This window comes from Cynocephalus volans, chromosome 7, assembly GCF_027409185.1.
Source record: "Cynocephalus volans isolate mCynVol1 chromosome 7, mCynVol1.pri, whole genome shotgun sequence".
NCBI lineage: Eukaryota > Metazoa > Chordata > Mammalia > Dermoptera > Cynocephalidae > Cynocephalus > Cynocephalus volans.
In genome coordinates, this window is record NC_084466.1 from 97,073,547 (window position 1) to 97,082,499 (window position 8,953).

At 51.2% G+C, this 8,953-nt stretch overlaps 1 long non-coding RNA gene across 1 annotated transcript; it reads right to left on the reverse strand.

The window, feature by feature from the left end:
* Window positions 1-3,073: 3,073 nt before the first annotated feature.
* On the reverse strand, window positions 3,074-8,586 carry LOC134382696 (uncharacterized). Its single transcript, XR_010024088.1, has 2 exons — window positions 8,334-8,586; window positions 3,074-3,992 (listed from the first exon to the last, which is right to left on the reverse strand). It is a non-coding gene; the product is annotated as an uncharacterized LOC134382696 (long non-coding RNA).
* Window positions 8,587-8,953: the final 367 nt, after the last annotated feature.

An 8,953-nucleotide genomic window follows, 5' to 3' on the forward strand; every position in this document is an offset into this window, starting at 1 on the left:
CTTAGGACCCCTCCTAGAAACATAGAATGTGCTAGGTTCTGTCTTGGGGTTACCACTCCTACTTATTACAATAGTCCTGTGAAGAAGAGATTCCATAACCACTACTTGGCAGAAAAGGTAGGCAGATAAGAAGGGTCATGAACCTGCTCATGGTCACAGAGCCTGGACTGAGCCCTGGCCTCTCGGACTCCTAAGTTGAGGTTCTTGCCCCCTATACCTTGGCTGTTTGGTGGGAGTGAGGGGATTCATCTGCTCTCCTGGGCTCCTCACATGGTTCCTGATCCATCCCTGTTTGCAGTCACTGGGTTACATGCAAAACCCAAACCTTGCATCAGCTGGACGGGTTCTAGTTCTAGGAAGAGCCTCTTTCTGCTCCTCTGGGCTTTCCCCACGGTTGTGACTCATCCTCACCAGTCCCAGGAGACTGGAGAGAGACCAGTCCTCTCATCCCTCTTGCACAGATGGATAGACTGAGGCAGGAAGTGACTTATTCCCATGAGTCAAGAGCCAGAGCCAACAGCAGCCCAGCTGGGCAGGCCACATTGTAGCTGTTGTGGCTTGGGGAATGTTCCTGGGGTGCCACACATTCAGTTAAGCCATTTTTAATGCCTCATAATGTTAACCGTGAAGCTTTCTATTTGCCTCACAAACAACAGATTTGTGTCGAATGAATGAGTAAATCAATGTTGCGGGTCCCTGGTGAAGAGATGAGGGGTGATAATGCAGAAAGAATAGGTATGACACAAGGAAGACAAAGAGCCAGAAACCGATCCTGCCCCAGTCGCACGTACGCAGACTTCCTGAGCCCAGCCAGGACTGTAGCTCACAGTCCCCCTTCTAGAAAAATCATCGTGGCTATCACTTACTGGGGGAGTCCAGGTGATCACTGGGCCTTAACACTGTATAGCCACTATCTTCTTTAATCCTCACAACAATCCTATGATTCTATCGTCATCCTCATTTGACAGATAAATATCTCAGGCTCAGAGAGGTTAAGCAACTTCCCCAAGGACACACAACTCAGTCCTTGTTCCAGCAAATCCAGGGACTGACTGAAAACTGTTCTCCAAACCCGGCGGGGCAGATGGGCCCCAGCGCGCGCGGCGCCCACGTGGGGCTGCCCAGGTGTGTCTGCGTGTTGGCTCCAGGTCCTCGTGTGCCAGTCAGTGCAGCGCGGGGGTGTAGGAACAGGAGCAGAACAGGACGCCGATGGCCTGGGGATAATGGGCCGGGGCGCCTGGGCTGCAGGGGCTTTGGTACGCGCGCCCCCCGTGTGCGCGCGGCCGCGGGCCGGGCGGGGGCAGGTGCTGGGCGGCCCCGCCCCGGGCGCGGGGGAGGGGGTGAGCCGCTGTGGGCGGGGCCTGCCGGCGCCCGCAGACCCGCCGGGCAGTGCGTTGCCAGTCATTGCCCAATCAGACCGCATCCGCTTTCCCCGCCGCACGTGCGCACAAAGCCCGCCGGCTGTCCCCGCCCCCGCCCCGCCCCCGCCCCCCCCCCCCCCCCCCCCCCCCGGCCGAGACGCCGGTGAGACGGAGTCCCCAGCGGCCCGTTAACCCGGCGGCGGCCGGAGCCTCGTCCCAGACACCTTTGATGGCCGCCCTTTGCTCCGTCTGGTCTGAACGGACAAACAAGGGAAATTGAGTAAGCCGACTCGGCCAGGCAGGAAACTCCGGGTCACTTTGTTACTCACGATTTCTCAGCAACTTTTTTGGGGGGGGTCAAGAGGGGGACTCCTGGGGGAATTTCTGGAGTTAAGGACATTGAGGGCTCCAGGGCAGTGAGCACCCTCCAGGCCAGTCTTACTGGCCTCTCCGCTTCCCAGGCACAGTGGCTGGCACTAGTCGGTGGCTCCACAAATTCTCCTTAAAGTCCATTTTCTCACCTCCTCCTGCCAGAAAGAATCCCCAGGTGAAGGAGGCTGGGTTTAGGGCTGGAGCTGAAGGCTGACATTTGGGACCTTGGGGTCCCGCCTTTGGCGTGGGTTTGCTGTTTCACTTGGGCAAATCTCTTGGCCTCTCTGGTCTGCTGTGGAGAATCAGTAATAAAGTAACCTGCCTGGCCCTAAGGCTCAGAGGCGCAGGGCAGGCTTTGAATTCCCAGCAAGCAGAAGAAAGAACCTTCCATGTGAAGCAGAGATTTCCTCTTGAACATTGATGTTGCCCTGGGCTTTTCCAGGCTGGACCCTCAGGACCGCTATTTTTAAACTGAGTGACATGCGTCCCTCCCTGTTGCCTACAGAATCAAGTCCAAACTCCTTGGCTTGGCATCTGAGGCTTTCTCACACTGTTTCTACCCCACCTATCTGGCCTCACCCCCAACTACACCCCTGCACTGTAGTTAGGAGGAGCCTCAGACTTCCCCGAGCACACCATGCAATGCTTACACTTCCATGGCCTTGCTCAAGCAGTTTCTTCTGCCCAGAGTGCTGTTCTCTACGCTCCTTGAATGATCAGCTCCTGTTCATACAGATCTCTTCATACAGACTTAAATGTCACCTCCTCAGAGGTCTGTCCAGAATAGCCAGAGGTCTTTCCAGAGTACCTAGTAAAGCCCTGTTACTCCCTCTCAGAGCTTCCCCTACTTTCCCTCCTTAGCTCTTACTACATCTTGGAATTAGAAGTCTGTCTCTCCACTGGACTGAAAGGTGGATGAGGAAGAGATCACGTCTGTTTTCTACGTGTCCATATGCCTAGCATCAACCAAGGTGCCTGGCACATAGTGAGAGCTCAATAAATACTTAGGGAAAGGAAGAAAGGATGAATGATTGATTAGCAAAAACATTGAAAACAGCCTAAATGTCCGTCAATGGGGAACTAGTGTTATAAATGATGGTACAGACATACCGTGAAATACTATGTAGCCATTAGATTGACATATACCCACATGGAAAAGTGTTCCTGATATCTTCAGAAGTGAAGAGAGAAAGTTGCAGTCTGATACCTTAAAATAATTCCTTTCTAATAAAAAAAGAAGGCTCTGTGTGTGTGTGTGTGCGCGCGCGCACGTGTGCGCGCGCGTGTGTGCGCGCACGTACATAAAGGCATGGATATGTCTGTAAACATAAGAAAAAGTCAACAGAGTATATATCAATCTAATTACCCCCCCAGGGGTAGGATACAGACATTTATACATACAAAACCTTTCTGAAAGATTGCCCTGGACCTCTTCTCTGATTCTGCCCTTGTGCTAGAGGAGCTGCTTGTGGGTCTGCAGCTTGGTGCTCTGAAGCAGAGCCGGATGCTTCGTCCTCAGCATCCAGTCAAGACGCCATGAGTGTCAGCAAGTGACCCGGACAAATGGCAGCCGCTCCTCAGGTGCCTGAGTATGTCCACTTGGTGCAGGTGAAAGCAGAGCTGGAAAGGACAATGATGATGGCAGGACTGACCCCAGGCAGCCTATCTCCACCTGCCAGGTGACATTGCTGCAGGTGGCTTTGGGCTATCAGCAGAGATAAAATGTGACACAAAGTCTGGCCTAGTGCAAGGCTGGGCCTTGCTGGCTTTCTTCTCGTTTGGGGGTGCAGTCTTGGCTGTGGCACACAGAGCAGCCTTTTACTGCCCTTGGGGTACCCAGGAGTCAAGAAGGGTCAGGTGCAAGTCAGTGTGAGCAGAAATCCTCTTGTCCACTTGCATGCTGTCTGTCTCACAGCAGCTCTCATGAGACCTGGAACAACACAATTCAGACCAACTGGGCCAGCAGAGAGGCAGGAAGAGCGGCCGGCAAAGGGCTTGGGGTCAGATGTCTAAGCTTCTTTTCCCACGGGTGCCTCTCATTATGTCAGGAAGCAGAAAAGAGCGCAACCTCTGCCCTCATTTTAAGTAACTTGCCTCACCCTGCTGTCTCTTCCTCTGCCTGTCTCCGAGCCTGTGTCCCCATCTGGAAAATCATGGGGTGGTGCGGGGGGACCATCCATTCTGGAGTCACCCAGTTTCTAGTGGTTTCAGGTCCACACCTACCAGCCATGTGACGCTGGTCAGCTGGCTCAGTTTCCCCTGTAAATTAGTTAATGCATGGAAAGTAGTTAAAAGAGGGCCTAATGCACGATAAGCGTATCTGTTCTTTGTATGTGTAGGCTATTATCCCTATGGCCAGGACAGTGACGGTAGCTACTCATCCGGCTGTCGTGAGGATTAAGTTAGATGATGCATGTGAAGTGCTTGCTGTGTTACATGTTTACTTGTCTTACTAAAGATAATTAAAAGGGGGTACAGATCTTGGTCCCTGAGCTGCAGGGGCATTAGCATGGTCACTGTTCATGGCTTCTTGGGAATGGAGTACAGGCCTTCCATGGCCCAGGCAGCCACGTTGATTTGATGGTGTTATAGTTGTGTGTTGCTGAGCTGTCTGGTTAGTCAACTGTCTGATGCCTCAAACCCATTTAAACCAGCTCCTTCTGGTCTGGCTTTCCCAACATACTATCCTGGCATCTGTCACGGGCCCAGAGCACTGGGCAAAGTGTCAGGCCTGCTGCAAAATATGTTGGAACTTTATCTGACCCCTGGCTCCCATCCCAACCAGAAATACATCCGCTAGACCTTGCAGTCGAGTTGGAGCAAGCCTGGAGGAGGAAGGCCGCCTCAGATCACTGACCACATACTTACCCCACACCCTCCATCCTTGTTGGCCCCTCTTTTTATTTGTACAAATTAATGCTATTCCTAGTTATGGAGCAGTTTTAAAAACCTAAGACTTAATCCTCTGCATGGATCTGCAGAAAAGGGAGAGAAAGAGGACCATCCCCTCAAAATGCAGTAGAGATTTCCTCTTTCTTCCCTCAGTGTTGATTTGGAACAGGCTTTCTGGATGCCAGAACAATCCTCTGGCAGTGGCACCGTCTGGAACTCCCCAGAAAAAGCCCATGACAACGGCAGCAGTGACAGTCAAACTAGACTGGAACTTGGCCAGCTTTGGAGGGGGCAGCTCTCAGTCTGGGAGTCTCCGCCCCTGACTGAGGCCAGGGTCAAGGGCAAACCTCCCTTCCCTCTCTGCTCTCTTCGGCAACTTGGGCAGGGAGGTCCCAGGCAAGTCTAGGAGGTCCCAGGCCAGTCTTAACAGGTCTTCCTGCAGGTAGTCTGTGAAAGGCCATTGTCTTAGAATAAAAGGAATTCCAGAGGCACCCCGCCCCAAGCACACATTGAGCATTTAAAAGGGCTTGTGAGGGAAAGGAAATGAAGGAAAAGAAATACTCAACTGCGTCTGGCCTGGAAGAGTTTTAGATGTTAGGTTTGAGAGCTCCAAAATTTCTCAATACACTGGTAATATGTCAAGACCCTAAGCCTTAGAGTTGGAATTCATGAGATTCAGAATTTATAAAAAAAATCAGTCTGGTCAAATTTGAGTATGGACTGGATACGAGATAATGTTAAGGAACTATTAGTGTTCGTTTTCTCAGATCTGAGAATCGCAACGTGACTATGTAGAGAACAGCCTGTTCCTAGGACATTCATGCTAAAGTATTTGACTTCTCAAATAGTTCACCAAGCAAACTCAGTACAGATAAAGTAAATGTGGCAAAAGGTTAACCACTGTTGGATCTACGTGGAAGGTATCTAGGTGTTCGTTTGTACCATTCTTACAACTTTTGTATATGTTTGAAAACTTCCGCAATAAAACATTGGGGACAAACATTAAAATAAGCTATTCACATGCAAAACAAGTAAATACAGAATGAACCTGGTCTAGCTGGAACTCACCTCTACTCTGAGGATACAAATAGAAAAACCAAGATGGTGCCTGGGGCTGCCAAATTCAGCCAACCAAAGAGGACCAACTGTTTTTAAAGAGTTTGTTAAGTACTTGTCTGGAAACAGTGCTGATCATTAAAAATCCTTTTAGTTCATGGCCAGGAAAGGACTCATCTTGGAAACTGGGAGATTCCAGCCCTTTCAGTTGCTTGGCATCAGATTTAACATAAATCAAGAAATGCATTTTGAAGAGCTGCTGTGAGCAAAGCCCTGAACTTCACAAAAATGTGTTTCCCCCCCATCTGTAATCTGATAGTGAGTACAAGGTAGCCACAATTTTTTTTTTTTTGCAGTTGTTATGAGCTGAATTGCATCCACCCCCAAACTCATATGTTGAAGTCCTAATCCCCAGTATTTCAGAATGTGACCTTATTTGGAAATAGGGTCATTGCAGATGTAATGAGTTAAGATGAAGTTAATAGGGTGAACCCTAACACAATATGACTGGTGCCCTTATGAAAAGGGGAAATGTGGACACAGAGAGAGAGACACACACACAGGAAGAATGTCATGTGATGATAAAGGCAGAGATGGGGTGATGCTTATGCAAGCCACGTAATGTCAACGATTGCCAGCAAACCGCCAGAGCTGGGCTAAAGACATGGGACAGATTCTCCTCACAGCCCTTGCAAAGAACCAATCCTATTGACACCTTGATCTTAAACTTCTAGCCTCTGGAACTGTGAGACAATAAATTTCTGTTGTTTGAGCCCCCCAGTATGTAGTAATTTGTTACAGCAGACCTAGCAAATTAATACAGTGGTAAAATATACATAACATAGAAGGTACTACTTTAACCATTTTAAAGTTCAGTGACATCAAAGGCATTCACATTGGTGTGCCCCCTTTTTTATCTTTCACTAGAGCAAAGCCCAAGACTGTGGGAAGGTTGGAAGACCCGGTTCTATATTTGCTTCTGCTTAGCTGAGTGTGACCTGTTTCATCATGTGTGCAATGAGGAGACAGGGTGGATGATGTACTGCTCCGATGCTATCACAGCCCATGAGTGAAGGAATTATAATAACTAGGGACTGGCTGGTTAGCTCAGTTGGTTAGAGCATGCTGTTGATAACACCAAAGTCCAAGGTTCGATCTCTGTACTGGCCAGATGCCAAAAAAAAGAGAAGAAATTATAATAGCAATAATAGCTCACAACTTACTGAGCAATTATTATGTTCCAGGGCCGTGCTAAGGGCTTTACATGGATTATCTCTTTTAGTAATCACAATAACTTTATCAGGGAGGTATCATCAGTCCCATTTCACAGATGGGGAAATTGAGCCTCAAAGAGATTAACTAGCTTTCTCAGTTTTGGCAGCCCTAGGATTTGAATGCAGGTCTAAACCACTGTGCTATAATTGCCCTCTAGATCTTTTGGCCACACTGGCCTAGGAGAAAATAAAAGCAGAAAGTATTGATCAGATTGAAATTGTTTGTGTTTGTGCCCAATCAGCCGACTACCCTAGAGCCCCATCGCGCACTTCACACCTCCAGCCCCTCAGTCCCTTGCTCCATGTTCCAGAGAAGGACTCTGAATAGTCCAAGAACTCCAGATTCAAACCTGGCTTTCCAGGTCATTCTGAAGGTGTATTTGAGGAGGTAGGAGATAAAACTTAATTTATTTCACAGCTTACTTAGCTTAAGTCATAAATTTTGACTATTTAGACACATGGTATGCGGGTCTCCATTGCACTCTTGCCCGGGGTCTCTAAGCTGAGGGAACAGGGCAGTCTCCCTCCGGCTCAGCCCGGCTTTCTCTCGATCTGCAAATCCCATTTGTTTTCTTGCCCTTCTGCATCCACCTCTCTGCTTCCCAGGAAGGAAAAGGCTAGAGCAGGTTTGCTGGCCAAGAAGGAAAGACAGGGTGGAAGAGACGAGACAGAAGGGGCTGTGAATGCGCAGGAGAGGGCGTGGGGTGGTCAGTAAGGGAGAGGGGATGGAACCTTGTCCTCTGAGGGGAAGCCGGGGAGATGGAGCCACAGGGGCCGTCACCACCCAACATCGCAGAGGGAAAGATGGGCTGAGAGGTCCTGCTGGGAAGAGCGGCTGTGCCTGAGGGAAGGGCTGGTCACAAGGGCCAGAGGACGGCTTGGGCGAGTCCCCGGGTGCAGCCGCGATGGGCAGTGTGGCTTCCTGGGCAGACGACAGCCCCCAAATGGGACCAGACTAGAAACACTGTTCCGGGCTTAAGGATTGATCAGGGAGACAAGGGAAGCCGGGAAATGGCTAAAAATGCCCGCGTTCGGCTGCTGCCCACTCAGAGGCCTTGCCCCACAATCCCCTGCAGCTGTGGCCAGGAGTGACAGAATTCCAAACACCATGGCAACGGCCGCCAGGGCCCCTCACAGCAGGCCCGGGCCACGGCCGGGCAGTTGTACCCATTCCACGGGCGAGCCATGAGAAGCAGACAGATGACATGACATTCCTGGCTCGAGTTCACGCAGCCAGGAAGATGTGAACATGAGGTGAGGGTGACAGCCCTGTCGCTGATCGGGCTCTCACCGGACGCCTGCTCTCTTGCCTAACCCTCGGGCCCTATGGGAAAAGCCCTTAGAGAGGCTGATTCCCTGTGCAAGTAATCGTGCTTACCTTATAGAGGTGATTATTATTCCTATTCTACAGATGGGCATCGATGCCCAGAGAGGTTAGGTCAATTGCCCGAGGTCACACAGTAGCAAGTGCCGGGTCGGCAGCCCAGGTCCCCGGGAGCGGGGCACGGCTGTGGCTGTGCCGGCAGGAGCCGAGGGGACGTGCCTGACAGCGGCGAGCAGCGCGTGGGCGTGTTGACGGCAGCGTGCGGGACGCAGCGCCGCGGCCGCGTGTGTTTCTGCTGGCAGCCGAATGTTCTGGTCTGTGTTGATAAACAACCGTTTGGGCAAGCAAGAGGCTAGAGCGGGGACAGAAGGAAAGTGGGAGGCACTGGGGGCGGGGAAGGCGGGGGGGGGGCGTTCCCTGGGGCGACTGACGGTGGCCCGGGGCCCGGGCCTGCAGCTCCCAGGACAAGGGGCGGCAGGCGCTGGTGGCTGCTGTTTGCTCAGCTGACCTCGGCGGGGGCGCGCCTCTGGGTGTGGATCCGTCTCCAAGCACCTGATGCCCACAAACATGAAAACAGGAGTGGGGACACGCTGTGAAGAAGAGAATGTTCTGCACGGGATGCCGGTTGCAAGACTGAGGGTTTGCTCAACAGCAAAACCAGTGCAGACACATGA